The sequence below is a fragment of the Thermobia domestica genome, chromosome 5, assembly GCF_964235325.1.
Source record: "Thermobia domestica chromosome 5, izTheDome1.hap1.1, whole genome shotgun sequence".
In the NCBI taxonomy this organism is placed as follows: domain Eukaryota; kingdom Metazoa; phylum Arthropoda; class Insecta; order Zygentoma; family Lepismatidae; genus Thermobia; species Thermobia domestica.
In genome coordinates, this window is record NC_137458.1 from 196,226,347 (window position 1) to 196,246,532 (window position 20,186).

Sequence of the window (20,186 nt, forward strand, 5' to 3'; positions counted from 1 at the left end):
TCTTGATTCTTTTGGAAATACCTCATTCCTCCCATTCTTAAGATAGATATTCTTCACCTTACAATGATCGAACTTACTTGCATCTGCCGTTTGTTTACCACTTCTATCAGTTTGGAACATTACAACTACGAAATCAGGCATATCAAATTGTCTAGAATTAAATTGAGTAGTAACATCAAACTCCAAGAAAGAACCTGCAACAGCTTTTTGAACACATTGATAAGTATGGAATGAAAACATGATTTTGGGTTCTTTAAGAATATTCAACTTTAACTTGTTTTCATAATTAGATTCGTATTCAACAATAGGCATTCTTATCTCCATACTTTTTATTGTTATTTTTCCATCATGAGGAGCTGCTCCCGATCCAGTCCATTTGTACAAAACATCGTTATTGTTGTTAGCTTTTGTAAATGTTATTCTCAATCCACCTTTCCACATAACCTCTTTATAATCACTTAAGAAGCCTAGAATTAATGTTAATGGATACAAAACACTAAAGTCCTTTCTTAGACCAAGTTTATCATCTGTTTCAAATCCTGCTTGTTTTAGATATTCAACTTCTGGCTTGGAAATCTTTAATGTTCCGACAGCTGTAGATGTTATTCCTGGTAGTTCAATCTTATCTATAACAACACCATGCTTTCTAACCTCAATTTGAGAAAAGAAGAATAAATGGGAAGAAGTTATCTACAAGTTTTATAGTATCGTTTGCACCAAATGTTCCTCCAGCTGATGCACCAACAACTTCAAAAGTCATATGACAATCTGCTTTGTGTGGATGTACGAACCCATCACCCACGCCGAAATCAAACTCAATATATTTGTTAGCTTCATTCAAATTATTAAATGTTCTTGTGTTAGCTTTAAAACTCTGTAACTCGTAGCTCTCAACACTATCCATTTATTATAAAGAAAATCTTGAAACAACGCTTTGATGGGATATACCCATAAAAGACTCATACATAATAACAATCAAAAACTTATAATCCCCATCCCAACTTAACCTTAGCATTCATAGCAGTACCAACCCCAAAAGCAGCTAATCGTTCACCAATTGGCGCATCACTACTAAATGCTCTTTTCCATGCTTTAGTTTCCAGTTCCTTATCTGCAATATGTCTCGACTCTGTATCTTTATTGTCTCTGTAGTATATATCGTGTTCTTTACAAGCCTCATCTAATGGGTTAATACCTTCATCACCTCTCTCTAACCTTTCTTGAAGCTTAGTCCCAGGCCCGCAAAATCTAAAACCTGGAATATGTAATTCAAATGGGAGTTTATTAATCAAATCATTTACTAATCCTTTTCCAAGCTTCTCATCATTCCAGAATCGTGGTGGTAACGTATTTAAGATCTTAATCAAATACCCTATACCTTTTGGATCATTAGGAATACTGTGAAAGCTTATTATTAATCATACTCACTATACCTACTTTCTCATTGTAAAAGTTATGATTACCAGCCCTTTCTTCTCCATCTATAACTATTAACCGATCAATTAACTTTCTCACATCATCCATCCATATATATTCTTTAGGTATCTCTGTATATTGTTAAATTCCTTCACCAGTCCTTTTAGGTGTCGTGTTCTTTTTAGGAGTTGGGGGTAAAGTTGGTTTAATATAATTATCCCAAATAGGCTTGATAATATTAATGTACTTTGAACCTCTACTAGATGCTACCTTTTTATCTCGATTATATTTTTGGAAGGCAGCATCTGAGTCTATTATTATTTCCTTGTACTGTTCAAAATCATCATCATCATAATCTTCAATGGTTTTACTAGTATTCGTCGTTAACAATTCCCATAGACCTTCTGTTCCTTTATAAGTTTTACCATTAATTATCAAATCATCACCATTCACTTTAACTTCCAAATTTCCTATCTTGTTTATTATTTTTCCATCTTCTTCTACAGTTCTTATTCCAAACACAGCATCATTTCTTTTACTATAATATTTCGTCGCAATCTTCCCAAATGACTGTGCTGTTGTTAAAGGTTCTACTCCTTCCACTTTGTCTTTAATTTGTTTTCTCATTTGTTTTATTTCTCCCGTTATAGGCGTATCACTACTACTTGGAGAACTATCATAAGTTATCTTTTTAGGTGTTTCTAGTAGACTGGGATCTATTGAGACCGTCTTATGTGCAACTGGAACAAGTTCAGTTATTAGATTTTTATTTTGTTCTGCTACTTCTTTGATCTCACTTCCCAAGTTTTGAATAGCATCAATTACAGGCTGTTCTTGTGTCTTAAATTTATCGTATATACCTGCTCTTTCTTTCTTCCAAGATTTGAAGCCCTTTATCAAGAACTCCTTCAACTTAATATTCTTATCAATTTCTTTCTCATCCATTTATTGTATAGAAAACGAACGAACGTCAATAAACGTCAAAGAACGTCAAAGAACGTCAAACGTTAAAACGTCAAACGTCAATAAACATCAAACGTTCAAGAAGTGTTTTATCTTGTTCCTATACTTACCATTGTTTACCTTCCTTGTCATATCAATTACTATGAAACCATAATCTTCATGCCAACATTTTGAACACAACTCTTTAAATTTATCATAAGACATATCTCCCCCAACAAACTCATTATACACATGTTTAAGATTAGTATCATCTTGTCTGAATATACATAGGAAGTTGACGTTATCTCTTATAAGCTGTTTAGGTACTTTTGAATATGTTTGTGCAAGATAGAAACAGTCTAAATGTCTATGCCTACCTCTTGTAAAGTAATTTCTAACAGTATCTTGATTCTCCAAAATGTAATCATCAAACACAATAACAGAGTATTTTTCACATTCATCAATAGGTACAATAGAATCATTACCGCTTAAGAACGTTGATATTTGCTTCTTAAACTTTAGTTCTGCTTTCTCAAATCGATCTTTTAACTGCTCATACTTTGGCTGATTCATGCTTTTAGAATATATGTAGAAGTAATTATTGTTTAACCAACCTGGCTGTAATAAGAAGTTAAAGAGCAAAAACGTTTTACCAGACCCCGACGAACCTACGATAAGACAACGAACATCATCAGGTATAAGCTCTCCATTTCTTTTCTTAGCTGTTGTTTCTTTTATCATCTCTTTTACATCCCAATTAATAGTTTCCTTACTCATTTATTATAGAGAAAATCAGGGAGCCACTAGCACTGGCCCCCTTTCAAACAGTTTGAGGATGAACTGTAGGGTGAGCGTTTTGCTCACTCTTTAAGGACATTTTGGACCTCCGAATACAGCGGGGCAAATCTTATGATCTTATATCTTTAAGTTGTTCTCTAATCTTAAGCAACGTATCTTTTATATATTCACCATCCATTTCACCATTCAATGTTATTATCATCTCTAACTGTTCTTTAAATGAGTTAATACAAGTGACAATGGTTTTATATTCGTCTTTTCTTTTGCTTATGTTTAACTTCGAAGACAAACCTGTTATTATAGCACTTCCAGTTGCAAGAGACGTTGTTAATATTGAGTAAATTGTTACAGGTATAAAAATATTAATAAACCCAGTTGTTGCAGAAAGAATAACCGACAACGTGATCAAAGTGTAGTATGCATATTTAACAATTCGTAGTTTTCTCTTTTTCTTCTTTAAACTGTATTCTAACTTTCGAATGACATCTTCTATTAACTTGATTACTTTTTCTCTTGGAATATCTCTAGGTAAATCAAACTCGTTCATTTATTATATAATAAATGGCTAAGGTATTTAAGCTAACGAGTGATACTTCTGTTTTAAAGAAGAAACTCCATTACGAATTAGACAACAGGAGCAACTATTTAAGTATAGGACTAGTTGGGTTTTACAGTACATATCTGACACCAAACATAACACAAAAAAACAGTTTCTCATATGGTGATAGACAAGTTTTTATACCAGAAGGGCAATACAGCTTAAACAGTCTTAATGAATATTTAAAATCTCAATCCATCAACATAACATTATCAGATCATTTAAGAAATAGAGTTAAAATTGAAACTGATAGTAATGATAATACAATTGGGAGTATAGGCACTGTCCTCGGGTTTAATGTTTTTGAAGTTTTAGAAAAGAACAAAACACATATTGGAAGTAAGTTGCCAAAGTTTCATCCGTTTGATACTGTAAATGTTCACTGTAATATAGCAGATGGCATGTTTGTTAAAGATACAGAATACACACATAGAGAAACAGGAATTATAGCATCATTCAAAACAGATGCTGAGTTCAAACATAGTATTATTTACGAGCCTACTTATCCATTATTTTTCCCTATATCCAAAGACAAGGTTGATAATTTTGAGATAAGGATAACAGATGAGAATGATTCCTTAATTGATTTTGGTGGAGCAACAACAACTGTACTTCTACAAACCAAGATTTTCTCTTAGATAAATAGGAAGATGTGTTCTATTAAAGGTTGTATGTTTAGTGTTCCTTATAACGAACTAAAGGATTTAAATATTGATCATGTATTAACAAAGAAACAACTTAACGACAAAGCCAAGAAAATTAAAGAAGGTAAAGGAATGGATTTAACTTCAACTACTGCACAAATGAAAAAGATTAAGAAAGAGCATATTGGCGGTTTTATCTTTACAATTCCAGCCATTCTAGCAGCTTTAGGGGCAGTTGGCTCATTAGCAGGTGATGCAGCAGCGATTACTAAAACTGTACTGGATGCTAAGAAGAACAAACAAGAACTTGAAGAACAGAAAAGACACAATATGGCTATGGAAGAAAAGCAGGGGGCGGGTAAACCAAAGAAGTCAAAAAACTAAAACCATTGACCAACTTCGATATAGAGAGGTTGGCTAAAGAATTAAAGATAAAACAATTTAGAGGTGTATTTATGAGTGATGAACTTCCACAAAAACCCTATGTACATGAGTGTGGCGTAGTTAACCTTGATAAATCAGAAAACATTGGTACTCATTGGATATGCTATTGGAAAGATAACAACATAAAGTACGTGTTCGATTCTTATGGTGGTGTCCCTCCTAAACAACTGGTACAACATCTTGGTACCGAAAACTTACTTTACAATGACGAACGAATACAAGACTTTAACTCAGTTATATGCGGTCATCTTTGTGTTAAGGTTTTAAATCTTTTAAACCAAGGGTATTCTTTTAGCGACGTTATGTATATGATTAAAAATGATTAAGTGCTTTTATGGTTTGTATCCATAAAAGTTTTGTTTAAGATAAATATGGAAGCTATACACAATAGATTTTTAGATTATTTTGAGAAGCATGAGGATGAACTAGATGCACTAGATAGATATAATTTTTATCAGTATTTTCAGGACGTTAGCGAGATAGACTTAAAAGATAAAAACAACGTATACAATGTTATTGATCTATGGAAAAGGTTAATACCAAAATTTTTGTACACGGAAGAAGAGTTGAAAAAGTTACGTCCAATAATTACCTTAAAGGACTTGTTGTCGAATTATAGCTCTAGACCATTACAATGCAGTTATTGTGGTAGTAAGTCATTAACAAAAGGTATGAGTAGTTACATTTGTGACGATTGTTTTGTAGAGAGTGGTTGGGTTTACAGTACTTGTGAAGAAACGAAAGCTGCTTGCGTACGAAAACCATGGTACGATACTACAAAAAGATTTAAGTTACAGTTATCTCGTTTGCAAGCTTTACAGGATAGAATTATTCCCGAAGAGGTGTTCAAGGTGTTAAATGATGAACTTAGAGATATACCAAGAGATTTAATATCAACAAAAGATGTTCTAGAAGTACTAAAGAAAAACAAATACACAAAATATTATGATGATGTCTATTTAATACACTATCACCTTACCGATCAAAAACCATTAAAATTACAACATATGGAGGAAACACTCATAAACGACTTCGAAAACTTACATGAGGTCTTTAGGGAGCTGTATCCGGAAAGAGCATTGTTTATTAACCTGAAATGTGTATTGCACCATCTGTTGAAAAAGCATGATGTTCATGTTGATATTGATTTTAAACGCTCACCTAGACAAATAGAGATGTTAAAGAAATGTTTTGAAAAACTAGGATGGGCATTTTCTGTATAATAAATGAGTATGGATATATTTGGCAATGTTAAAGATACAAAAGGTGATGTTGATATTAGTGAAGAAAAATTAAAATTGTTGGAGAATTTAAATGATGTTGTTAGCGTAAGTCAACTTAGGTCAATAGAAGCCCAATTAGAGAACAATAGAAAACGATTTGAAGATGCATTAGAAACGTTACAAGACACATACATCAAGAAAGAAGATTTTCAAAAGATTAGAATGGATACCACTAGATTGGTTATGCAGAAAGAAACCATGCCTCTACTATGTCGATTAAGAGCTAAAAATGTTAAGGAGCCAATCTTTAGGATATTTAATCTCTGTAACGGTTACAAATTTCTTTATAATGGGAAAATAATGCACATGGACTTAAGTTTGGATAAATACTTTCTAGATATATATTTGGGTGATACTTTGGTTAAAGAGATACCTTTTGACTTTAAGAAGAACGACATAATTACGATTAAACCAAATAAAAATTCTGCTATGGAAGAAGGACAATTATTGTTTGTTGTAATATACATAGAGAGAGAGCTTTCCTAAAGACGTTTGCTATATAATAAATATGGATATCTTTGGTAATGTTAAAATGACATCAGAGTTAGATAATACAGTTGTGAGAAAAGATATTGCTATGTTGAAAGAAGAGCTTAACTTCATCAAACGGAGTCATGTTATAGAGCTTTACGGTCGATTGATATCAGAAAATGTTGAAACTCCGTTCTTTTTAATACATAATCTCTCTATCACATACAAATTTCTTTATAAAGGTAGGTTAATGCATATAGAGTCATCTTACAATACGTATTATATAGATCTATATTTAAATGATTCTCTAGTTGAAACTTTTCCATTGCACTTTAATACAAATGATAATCTAGCAGTTAGACCATCTAAAGATTCTGGCCTGAAACATGGTAAATTACTATTGCTTCTTATGCATGTAGAAAGAGAAGACGAAGATAGTGATGATGATGGTGAAAATGTTGAAAGCATAATATTAAACAACGGTAGTTATTGATTTTCTATATAATAAACAGGATGTATTGTGTTAAGTGTAAGAAAGTGACAGATACGAAGAAAGATACTATTAGAATTGAACAAAGAATGGAAGATATCTAAAGAAAGGTATTTGTTCTGTATGTGGTGTTACTAAAACTCAATTCGTTAAAAAGCCTGATTGACTAGAAGAAGGTAAAGGTGTTAGAGAAGACATTGTAGAAGAAATTCACAAACCATCTAGAAAAAACTTTGACAGATTAAGTGTGGTTATAAAAGGTATCGATGATCTTTGGCAGGCTGATCTTGTAGAAATGGATAGTGGGGTGTTAAAAGGTGTTTCCAAAATCAATAAAGGTTATAAGTATTTGCTAACGATTATAGATGTGTTCTCGAAATATGCGTTTGCTGTTCCTGTTAAAGATAAGAGTGGGAAGAATGTTACAGAAGCATTCGAATCCATATTAAGAACGAGAAAACCTAGTAACTTACAAACAGATCAAGGTAAAGAGTTTTACAATAAAGAGTTTAAGAAGTTGATGGAGGAAAATAAGATTAATCACTACTCAACCTATAGTGGCAAGAAAGCTTCTGTGGTTGAAAGATTTAATCGAACGCTTAAGCAGAACATGTGGAAAAGGTTCACGACACAGGGGAATTACAAATGGATAGAGATATTACCAACACTAGTTAAAGAGTATAATCATCAAATTCATAGAACAATTGGTTTAAAGCCTGTAGAAGTTAATAAGAAGAATGAGCAAACAATATTGGAGAAAGTGTATCAAAAAGAATATAAGCGTGTTAAGCCCAAATACAAGTTAGGTGATCATGTTCGTATAAGTAAGTCGAAAGGGTTATTTGAGAAAGGATATACACCTAATTGGTCAACAGAAGTATTTGTTATCAGCGAAGTTATTCCATCTAATCCGCCTACATATAGAATTAAAGATTTAGAAGAAGAGGATGTGCAAGGTAGATTTTACGAACCAGAACTATTAAAGACGAAACACAAAGATGAATACTTGGTAGAAAAGGTGTTGAGAAAGAAAGGTGACAAAGTATATGTCAAATGGTTAGGGTTTGATGATTCACATAATAGTTGGATAGATAAGAGTAATGTAGTGTAAATATAAATGTTTGTCTTTTATGGTTATTATGCCATAAAAGGATAGTTTGAACGAGATAAGGGTATCGAAACGCTACCCTCATAGCATATATTTCCAGCGCTCGTGTGGAAATTATCAAAAAAGGCGATGGGGACGATTCTACCAACCGCTCTATGTACACAATCAAAGGTGGAGAAAGGCTTGATAACTGGTTAAGAAAAAGCGTCATTGCAACGAATTCGTAGGGATGACTTTAAGATTGTTAAAGGGGAAACTTCAGAAACTCGTCTTACACAGTAAAACTAGCTGGTAACGAAAATGAAGTTAAAAATAAAGATTTTCTATATAATAAATATGGGTACTATGGATAGTTCTCTTAGTCTTAATGACATTTGCTATGAACAGATCAAGGACAACTATTGGTATGGTATCTTTGGTGATTTCAAGTTGATTATAGATAAGAACACTGGATACTTCAACGCTACTAAACTGTGTCAAGATGGTGGAAAAAGGTTTGATCACTGGTTAGAAAATAAAGGATCAAAAGAGCTCATAGCATACATTTCCAAATCCGGTAATCCGGGTCTAGAAATTATCAAAAAAGTAGCAGGCGGCAAAGGAGAAATATGGAATGAAATAAGAGGAACGTATGTTTGTAAAGAATTGATTCTAGATATATCACGATGGTTATCTCCAGAGTTTTACCTTAAATGCAATCAAATCATTATCGACTATTACACAAAAGACTTTAGGCAATATAGAGAAGACCAAGAAGAGTTGCAATCAAGAGTGGAAGAGATAGAACAACAAATGGAGCAATTACGATTACACAATCAAGAACTAGAAAGCAAAGTTGATTATCTTAAAACAGTTGCAGCACCATATACAGAAGATCCAGGAAAGATACATAGGCTATTCATTATCAAGAAAAACCTTACTAAAGAACAACTTGAAAATATACTTTTTTACTATGACGAAGAAGAACGAGATCAAAAAGAAAGAATAGAACGATATAAGTATTGGGTTGGAAGAATACAAACATGCAATTACGAAAGTAGGATTAAACAACTCAAACTTAAGTATCCAAGTATGAGTATTCTGCTTAACGTCGACGATCCAAACTCTATCAACTTATACAACAGAGCTAAAGAAAGATATGATGATAGAATAACTTGGTACGGTTCGTATATGAACACAGATTTAAGTGATATAGATCTTATTGACAGGTTTATTCAGTTAAGGGACATTTAAGTACGAGAAACTAAAGTTACAACTGGGGGGTCCGCCAACACTGGACCCCTTTCAAACATACAACTTTTATGGTATAATAGCCATAAAAGATAATTAGTTATTTTTGGTAGCACCGATCGGAGCTCCCTATCTGTTAAGTATTTTTCTCACATCTAAAGGTACAAACCTCCGAACGGAAGATTTTCCGGTTGCAAAATACACCATCATGACACAAAACAAAACATCAGAAGACAAGCTCATTTCAGAAAAGATAAGCGGTCTAGATATCTAAAGAATTATTGGAATACTACAATGAGAAATTAGCTTCCTATAATTGTAGGAGACTAAATTTAACGTATTATATAGAACCAAAAGGTTTAAATGATAACTAAACTGTGTCAAGATGGTGGTAAGAGGTTTGATCGCTGGTTAGAAAATAAACAATCAAAAGAGCTAATAAGGTATTACGATGAGAAAACCGACTGCCGGAATTCTAGCGGTCGCTCCAAAACAAAGTTACATACAAACAAATATGAGTCCTCGAAACGGGGACCCACGTTAATCCACAACAACATACAATCTTCATTAACGAGATAAGCGGTCTAGATATAGACCACTTCAAAGAAGCGACGTATGCATGTTTGAAAGGGGTCCAGTATTGGTGGACCCTACGAAAATGAAGTTAAAAATAAAGATTTTCTATATAATAAATATGGTCACTATGGATAGTCCTCTTAGTTTAAACGATATTTGCTACGAACAGATCAAAGATAACTATTTGTATGGTATCTTCGGTGATTTCAAGTTGATTATAGATAAGAACACTGGATACTTCAACGCTACTAAACTGTGTCAGAGTGGTGGTAAAGAGTTTAAAAATTGGTTTCAAAATAAACAATCCAAGGAATTGATAGAATACTATAATGAAAAAACCGGTAGCTGGAATCCCATCGGGCGCTCTACTTATCAAATAATAGCAGGAAATAAAGGAACAATCACAATCATCTCAGGAACATACGTTTATAAAAAAATATTTCTTGCTATAGCTCAATGGTTGTCTAAGGAGTTTTATGACAAATGCTATGATATTATCGAAGACTACTTCACACAGGATGCTAAACAATACCTTAACGACAAAGAACAACTAGAATCAAAGCTACAAGAGATAGAACAACAAATGAACGATTTAAGAATAGAAAACACAAGACTTAGAGAGATAGCTGTAGAACATACAGAAGATCCAGGGAAAATACACAAACTAGTTATTATTAAAAAGAACCTCACAACTGGTCAGCTTCAAGACATAGTAGACAAGTACGACATAGACAAACACGATCAGGTTAGGCGTTACGAGTCATACAAATATTGGGTTGGAAGGGTTCAGCAGCGAAACATCAAAGCAAGACTTCAGTGTCTTAAAGAAAAGTACCCAAGAATGTCAGTGTTATCAGAAACCAAAGATCCAAACTCAGTCAACCTCCTAAACAAAGTCAAAGAAAAATACAGCTGTGTTGTTTCGTATGGTTGTCACGTGGATATTGAAAAAGAATACGACGATGAGTTTGTTGTTGATTTGTTTTTGAGTATAAGAGATTTGTAAAGGTAAAGGTATGTGACTTTGATGGGTCTTCCCATGAAAGTTCTAGACTAACACAACGAGGAAACATATGTAGGCAATGGCGGACGCGTGCAGATGTTTAAACGATGTGTTAGAAAAATGAAAATGAACTGAAATAACCCGGTGAAGAGTACTAACGAAGATTTTCTATATAACAAATAAGATGAGTAATTATAATAAGTTTACTGTAATAGAGTTAAGACGACAATGTAAAGAGAAGGGAATCAGAAGATATTCCCGATTAAGAAAAGCAGAACTGATAGACCTTCTTAAACAACATGACGATGAACAAAGCAGAAGGCAGATTAGAGATATATTCCCATTTCAACAAGAAGTGTTCTCTGAAAGCGAAATAGCACAAAATACACCAAAGTTAAAGCAAAAGCATTTGAAAAAGTTATTTCCATTTGATGATGATTTATTTACAAATAAAAAATATTACGAGATCTTAAATGTTAATGAGCCGACATACAATGAAAAATTTAAATCCTATACAACAGATTACAAAATAAAACTGACAAATATAACAGGTGAAACACTTACTGAAACAATACAAAGATTACACACAGCAGTAGACGATATGATTGACCAAGCTAAACAAGCTTCCAATTTTAAAAAGAATGACAGAATAAGAGTTGTTGTGCACAACGATGGATTTTGGACTAAAGCAATATCAACACCAATAACAACTGAACTAAATGCTAGAAATGTATTAACACACGTGCAAAGAATTGTAACATCTGACGAAACAATCAATATTGAAGAAACAACATTTAATATTCAAATCATTAACATGCCTAGAGGAAGTAAAACAAACAGACGATTATTAAACCTTGCAGAAGACAAAAAAGCTAAAAGATGTATTACCAAAATTAATAACAATGACAATTTGTGTTGTCCACGTGCAATCATTTCAGCCTTAACGTATAAAACAAATGTAATACTTGATCAAGAGCTAACACCACAAAACATTAAAGATATAAGACGTGGAAGAAAAATACAGACAAAATTAACTGAGAGACTTTGTAATCGTTTACCGAGCTACTGTGAAGACGGTTTTACATTAGACGATATTAAACAATGTGAAGAAGTATTAAACATTCAAATTAAAGTTGTATGTGCTGAAAACATGAACGCTATTATTTACTCAGACCAAGACAAAGAGGTGAAGATTTATTTATATAAAAGTGGAAATCATTTTGACGCAATTAACAGCATGCAAGCTTTTATTGGAAGTGTTTATTATTGTGAAAAGTGTGATACAGCATACGATCATAAAGAAAAACACAAATCATGTATACGAATTATACCAATTTGTAATATGTGTAAGCAACCTAAACATCAAGAAGAAGAGATTGATAACATTTATTGTGAAGCTTGTAATCGATTTTGTTATAACCAAACATGTAAAGATAACCATTCAGTTGTTTGTAAAGAAGTTTATAAGTGTAAAGGCTGTAATAAAATTTTATTAAGATATAAGAAACACAAGTGTGGATATTACTACTGTATCAACTGTAATTGTGTAGCTAAAGAAAACGTTCACAAATGTTACGTGCAATACAAACGCCAGAAAGGTTATTGTGATGATGAATGTGTGTGTAATGCTAAAAAAGAATTAACTGTTACAGATTTGTTTATTATGCTATACAAGACTTATGGTATCGAAGATCGTGGTAAGAAAATTGTTAAAGAAAAAAACATGTACGAAACCATGTCTAAGTGGAGGAAACTTCAAAAGATATATGATGCATGGAACAACAAGTTAACAGTAGATGACTTTAAGTATATAATTAAGAACTTTTTAAAGTCGAGTATTAAACAAATGAACAGTTGTAATTACACAGAAAAGTATATATGGTTTGATTACGAAGCACAACAAGACACAGGAATTCATAAAGCTAATTATGTAGTTGCTCATGACTTTAAAGGTAGCAAATATTACTTTGAAACAAATGACGATTTTTGTAAGTGGTTAGTTTCAAAAGAACATAGTGGTTACACTTGTATTGCGCATAATGCCAAAGCTTATGATTCGTACTTTGTTCTTCAGTACTGCATTAAGAATGCTTTGAAACCTTACACTATATACAACGGCTCTAAGCTAATGTTACTTGAAATTCCAAAAGCAAACATAAAAATTATTGATAGTATTAACTTTGTAGCACAACCATTATCGAGTTTTCCTAAGACATTTGGTCTAAAAGAATTAAAGAAAGGTTATTTTCCACATTTGTTTAATAAGCCTGAAAATCAAAACTATGTTGGGCCAATACCTAACGCAAAATACTATGGGATTAGTACCATGAAAAAAGATCAAAGAGAAGCGTTTCTTAAGTGGCATCAAGAAAGAAGAGAAGAAAATTATGTGTTTGACTTTAAAAAAGAGTTAAGAGAGTATTGTGATTCGGATGTAGATATTTTAAGAAGAGGTTGTTTAGAACTAAGAAATCAGTTTTTAGAAATAGCAAACATTGATCCATTTCAATACTTAACAATTGCAAGTGTGTGTATGGGCATTTATAGATCAAAATACATACAAGAAAACACAATTGGTATTATTAAAGAAGAAAAGAAAGAAAAATACTCTAAACAGTCTATTGCATGGTTAAATTCTTTTAAGAACAATAATATTAAACACGCGTTAAACAATGGAGAAGTAACGATATGTGGATCTAAAGTTGATGGTTACGATTATAAAACAAAGACAGTGTATCAATATCACGGTTGTTTCTGGTATGGTTGCAACAAATGTTTTGAGAAGTATACTATCAACAATGTCAATCACGAAACAATGGAAGATCTATATGAGAAAACAAGAAGATCTCAACAAATAAAAGAAGCTGGTTATAATCTTAGAGATGTGGGAGTGTGATTGGTTAAAAGATAAAAGAGCCAAACAGTTAATTCAAAAAACTAGTCTTATTGAGAAACTAAAGTTCAGAGATGCATTCTTTGGTGGTAGAACCAATGCTTCAAAATTAAAAGTTACTAATAAGAAGATGAAATATATCGATGTGTGCAGCTTGTATCCAACTGTTTTGTTTTATGATCAATTTCCTATTGGCCATTCAACAACATTAAAGTCTATCTTTCCTGAAAAATACAAGTGTAAAAAGTACTTTGGTTATATACTTTGTAAAGTTCTTCCGCCAAAACAATTGTATCATCCTGTATTACCAGTTAAAGATAACAATATTAATAAGTTGGTGTTTCCCTTATGTAATCAATGTATGATAAATCAAACTAAGACGTGTACACACAGTGACGAACAAAGAATGATAACAGGTACTTGGACAACTATAGAGTTAGATAAAGCTTTAGAAAAAGGTTATGAGTTAATTGAAATTTACGAGATTCAACATTTTCCCAAAACAAGTAACAAACTCTTTAGAGGTTACATTAAAGACTTCATGAAAATCAAATTAGAAACATCACCATGGGAAGGTGACTTTCAAACAAAAGATGATTATATTAAAACTATTAAAGACACACTGAATATTGATTTAAATCCTGATCAAATAATGGTAAATCCTGGTAAGAGAGCAGTTGCAAAAATTTGTTTAAATTCGTTATGGGGAAAGTTTGGCCAAAGACAAAACTTAACTCAAACTGAATACATTACAGATGTTAGAAGATGGTACGAGTTACTTTTAGATGACAAATTAGAAATATCTGAATGTTTGTTTATCAGCGACGAGATGGTTCAAGTTTCATATAAATACAAAGACGTATATGTTAACAATTCTTATTCCACTAATATTCACATTGCAACTTTTACAACAACACATGCGAGGTTAAGACTTTATGACATGTTGGATAAGTTAGGTGAAGATGTAGCGTATTACGATACTGATTCTATTGTTTATATTGTTAATGGTATAGAAGTAAAGACTGGTAGTAACCTTGGTGAGTGGACAGATGAGTTAGGAAAAGATGTTTATATTATTGAGTGGTATTCAACTGGTCCAAAGAGTTATTACTACAAAACAGATAAAAACAAAACTGTGATGAAAATTAAAGGATTTACTCTTAATTATGAGAACTCTTTGAATCTTAATGGTGAAAACATAAAGAAGGTTGTTAACAAAGAACTAACGAACATAACTCTTAATTATAATCAAATAACAAGAGACAAGAGAACAAAAAATTTAGTTAACAAACCTGTGACTAAAGAGTTTCAAATGGATTACGACAAAAGAGTTGTTTTAAAGGAAAAAGATAATATCATCAATACTTTACCTTATGGTTATTAGGTTTAAGTTTTAGATTTAGGTTTAGTTTTAGTTAGATTTAAGTCCTTTATGGTTATATATCATAAAGGTCAATATGTTCTGTCTTCTTATGTTCTGTGTGGTTTATGTTCTCCAAAGACAGTGGTCCGTACAGACGCGTAAAATTTGAACTTGATCATTGAAAAAGTGGTCCAAAAAAAGTGGTCCGTACAGACGCCTATACTACTCTAATGGGAGCTTAATTGGACTTGAATTGAAAGTAGAACTATTCACCTAAGCGACCACGAAGCTATGGATTCGATACTACTATCGACCCGTTTCTAGCATTTTTGATATGTATCCCGACAGTACTCTTTTCCAGACTGTAAGAAATATAGTTATAATTGCGCTAGATATATCAGAATTATGTTGAAACACACACATACATCCACTTTTATATTCTGTATAAATAGAGAGTGAACGAGCGAGCGAGAGAGAGCGACTAAAGGCATCACCACTTCCTCATTGCAAAAGCATATATTAGGAATTGAATTGAAAATCTATGTAAAGACTTTCTGCTGTGGCGTGCTTCATAAGGACAATTCCAGTCTGCTCACGTGACCTTTGGGGTTCATGAATTTCTTGCGAGCGTTGCGACTTTGGATTCTCTGTTTAAACCCTCGGTTTATGCATCGAATAAGTTTTCAAGAACATAAATGACATGCTGTATTATGAATGTCGAGAATTACCCTCTATATGACAAATAGCTGCAAATAAATACACTACATGATTTATTTATTGCTAGTTTCTTAACTTGTATTTAACATTCTCATATATATATAATACAGACCTACTGTGAACACCTACCTATTTCAGATGTTATATTTTAAACATAATAATTACTACATTCTGCAATGATTATGTTATATGTATACAACTGATGTATTTAATGTCATTATTTTATATAATTTTTCATGCATTGCGGAAAATATAATTTTTAAAAGAGCATTGACCCAGATGGGATTTGAACTCACAACCTTATGATTTGAAACCCGACAGCTTACCCGTGAGCTAACACAAGAACTTCTGCTAAGGTACTTTTAGCGATGTATAACGGTTCTCAAGAAAATTATGACATTCATACCCACTAGAAACGCTGTTTTTGTTCTACTTTGACTATTATTTTAGTACTCAGGCGATAATTATGTTTTATGTCTTAACTTTGAGCATTCTTTTACATATGGAAAGATTCGTTTACATATCTAAATGTTCCATTACGTATGGAGAGCTAAATGATAAACAAACATGAGCTGACATTAATACAAAGTTTCAAAATATTGTGTCATTAAGTATTTCAATCAATGTTGCTTTTTTTCAACACTTGATAACAAGTCTTATTATATTTAAAAGAAGAAAAACACATCTGCAAACTTTTTCCCGATTGCAAAGGCTGGCTTGGAGGTTCGAACCTGGTTTACTATTTCCCGAAGATACCCGAAGTTGGACTTTGAAAATTTTTGCCTCAAAACACCAATAAAGAATGCGCTCAACCTTTTTGAGACAAGGTGTACATTTTATGCGTAGCATTTCAATTGAATATAATTGTCTTATTTAAAAGAAAAAAATTAATACGCTGGTGAAGTAAACGTCATTTCCGCTTCCTGTTCAGCTAGCTGGTTACAAACAAACCAGCTTTAACGGGATGATCTACCTTTTCTCGGCATAAAAATTTTTATATTGGACCTTATGGGGAGAAAATGCCTACCGAATTTCCTCAGTTTCTAAGGAACTAGATATCTCTAATGGGAAAGAAAAATTTTGCAGCATTCTACAGAAGTTTATTAACAAGTTGAAATACTTAAATTGTATATTTGTCTGCTAGTTTAGCAGAAATAAATTAGTTTCTTTTTATACAAATTATAATATGTCTAACTTTGGAACCAATTATGGTAGAAAGATCAACTTTTTTTTTGTTTTATTCCTTGAGAAGAAACGACTCTAATAGTTTTAATCACAACCATATCTGATACGCCAGTTAAAAAATAATATTTTAATATAAGTATTAAAGTCCACCTGTCAAGAAGTTTGACGAGGGTAAGGCATCCGCGCCCACCCTTTTCTTCTGTTTTCGTCCCGAGAGATATGAAGGGAGCGTTTTCACAGCAGGTGTCAATGCGAATGTAAACATCCTGTCCTCACGTTCAATAGCCCAAGTTCGGCCACTTTATCTCTCTTTTTTTTCTCTCTCTCTTCCGAGGAGGTGTTTCTACCCTGTAAGAAAATTATAGATATGTAGAGAAAATGGTGATCAATTATTTCTGATAGCCAGATGATAGACAAGCATTCTAAAATGCCTTCGAATTCCAAAAATGTATCGACCATAACTTTACCATCTGGTTATTTTCAGGAGGCAAAAGTTATATTATTATTATTATTATTATTATTATTATTATTATTATTTAGAGTTAGAGTGCAAAGCCACGAAGATACAAATGGCTCCATTGGCTAAACATACACATAGCTGCCCCCATTCAGAACATCAATTTGTGCGTTAGAAAACATGCTATAACAATGCGCCCCTCGCAAAAATCTAATTCAACTCTTATTGACCTCAGTAGCGCTTACTAATAGCGTAAATGCTATAAATCAGGCATTTGCAAGTAGGAACAGGGATTGGCCGAATCACAGAAATCTTACTGTCGTCACGGGCTGTAAAAGGTAATATATGACATTTTCACAAGAAATAATTATTGGATAATTTAATAACGGACAATTTCGCGGGCTGTATAAAAGAAGTCGGCGTGTCATATCCGGCCCTGTAAGGACTATTATGAACGGAAGGTGGCAGTCAGTAGTGAAAGAATCAAGATAATTGAGGAACAAACATGTGATCAAAGCCTAACTGAGACTTGGTTTGAGGAAAGAAAAATCCGGATTACTGCATCAAATGCAAAAAGGATTGCTTGCAGAAAACAAAACACTAGTTGTGCAAAGATAGTGAAGGACCTGGTGTATCCTAAGGAATATAACACTGTTGCGACAAATTGGGGGAAAGCACACGAGGCTATAGCACGAAGAAAATATGAACAGGTTCTAGGAGTCTCTGTTATTCCTTGTGGTCTATTCATAGATAAACAAAACTCCTTCCTAGGGGCAAGTCCTGATGGTGTCGTTTATCCAGATGAAGGAGAACCATATCTCTTGGAAATAAAGTGCCTTTACAGTGCACGATTTTGCGAAAGTATCGCTGAAGCTTGCGAAAAAATAAAATCCTTCTGGCTACGCAAGAATGAATTTTTTGTTTCTCCCAAAAAACCACACGTACTACTACCAAATACAACAGCAAATGCTTTGTGCTGGAATGAAGAAGTGTGATCTTTTCGTGTTCATCCCTGTAGCAAGTGAGATACCTAGTAATCAGAATGAAAATTATGCCATTATAACAATAGAACGTAATGAAGATTTCCTCAATGACCTTGTGCCAAAACTGCGATGGTTTTACGTATATGAAATGTATACTACCAGAGCTCACTGATTCTCGTGTGTTTCGTGGGCTACCAATCAGGGAACCAAAGAGGCCATTCACGAAGGCAGATGACAATCCACAAAAAAGGTACAAAGGAAGTAGTGATGTGAACCTCGGTGTCAGTAACAATAAAACTATTTAGTGACCACAAATATAAAGCATATTGTAAGTATGTACTGGGCAGTGTAACGCATTCTTAAGCACAAGTTTGTGAGAAATTGTAACTTTGTGTAAATATACAAATTCATATATCACTCAAATATGAGTAGTACATGGGAAGAACGATGAAAGCCACATTTTCAGTCAGGTTTGGTTATGTTCAGAAAATGTTTTTTTCTGCACCAAAATATATAAAATGGATGGTGAACGCAGGTTGTAGTTCACTCATGGGTACATCCACGAGTGGATTACAACTTATTGTTACCACCCATGTTATATATATCTTGGTGCAGGAAAAAAAATTCTAAACCTAACAACCAAACCTTACTAAAAATGTGATATTCGTCATTCTTCCCCTGTACTACTCATATGTAATTTATCACAGTAAACATTTGCAATAACGCACTGTTTACAAAATATTACTCGTATTCTAATGTAAATATTGTAAATAAGTGAATGGATATCATTAGTGAATAGTCTCAGTAGCTTAATCTGCATACAGAAACTGCAAATCAATGGTTTCATATGCCTACAGAGGAACCTTCCATTGTAAAAATAAAAAGGTAACGCATCATGGATAGTACCCCTCGGGTGATGTGGAAATCTATCCAGTGTGTTCTGCATATATCAGTGTTGGGTAAGTTACTTGTAAAAATGTAACGAGTTACAAGTTACTTTACTTTTCTTAAAATGTAACGCGTTACTTGCCCCCCCAAAAGTAACTGTTACTTTACTTCGAAAGTAACGCGTTACTAACGCGTTACTTTTAGGTCCGAAACTTTAAAAATGTGAAAAAAAATTATGACTTCAATTTTCCGTAGTACTATTACTACCGCTATTATTATTATTATTATTATTATTATTATTATTATTATTATTATTATTATTATTATTATTATTGCACGTTCTGAATCGCTTTATGTGAATGCAAGGACAAATTTTTACTTGATATATGAACATTTTCATATAATGTAACATTGATAAAATGCCATACTGCGTTACTCGTAGGGATGGACACGAGCGAGTTCGAGCGAGTTTTCTTTGACACTCGATTCGACTAGAAACAGATATCTTTGAGCTCGACCCGAGAACTCGACTCGAAAAATATCCTCCAACTCGACTCGAACTGGAGACAATTTACTTTTAAATTCGGTCCACCATCATCCTCTAATCTTAAGAAAAAAGTATTCTTTCAAATTTTCGAACGGTAAAATATTTCTCCATCTTTATAAAAACAATACCAATCAAAGTAAAATAGACTAC

The 20,186-nt window shown here is 32.9% G+C and overlaps 1 protein-coding gene across 8 annotated transcripts in view; it reads right to left on the bottom strand.

Moving 5' to 3' along the window:
• Positions 1-20,186, bottom strand: part of ABCB7 (ATP binding cassette subfamily B member 7) — a 786,091-nt gene that overhangs the window by 75,557 nt on the left and 690,348 nt on the right. The window contains exon 13 of one of the 8 annotated variants that reach the window (XR_014131590.1): positions 17,312-17,509. The exons of the other annotated variants lie outside the window; for them this stretch is intronic. The gene's annotated coding sequence lies outside the window, so the exon portion shown is untranslated. The remainder of the gene's footprint in view (positions 1-17,311; positions 17,510-20,186) is intronic. 8 annotated transcript variants of the gene reach the window in all.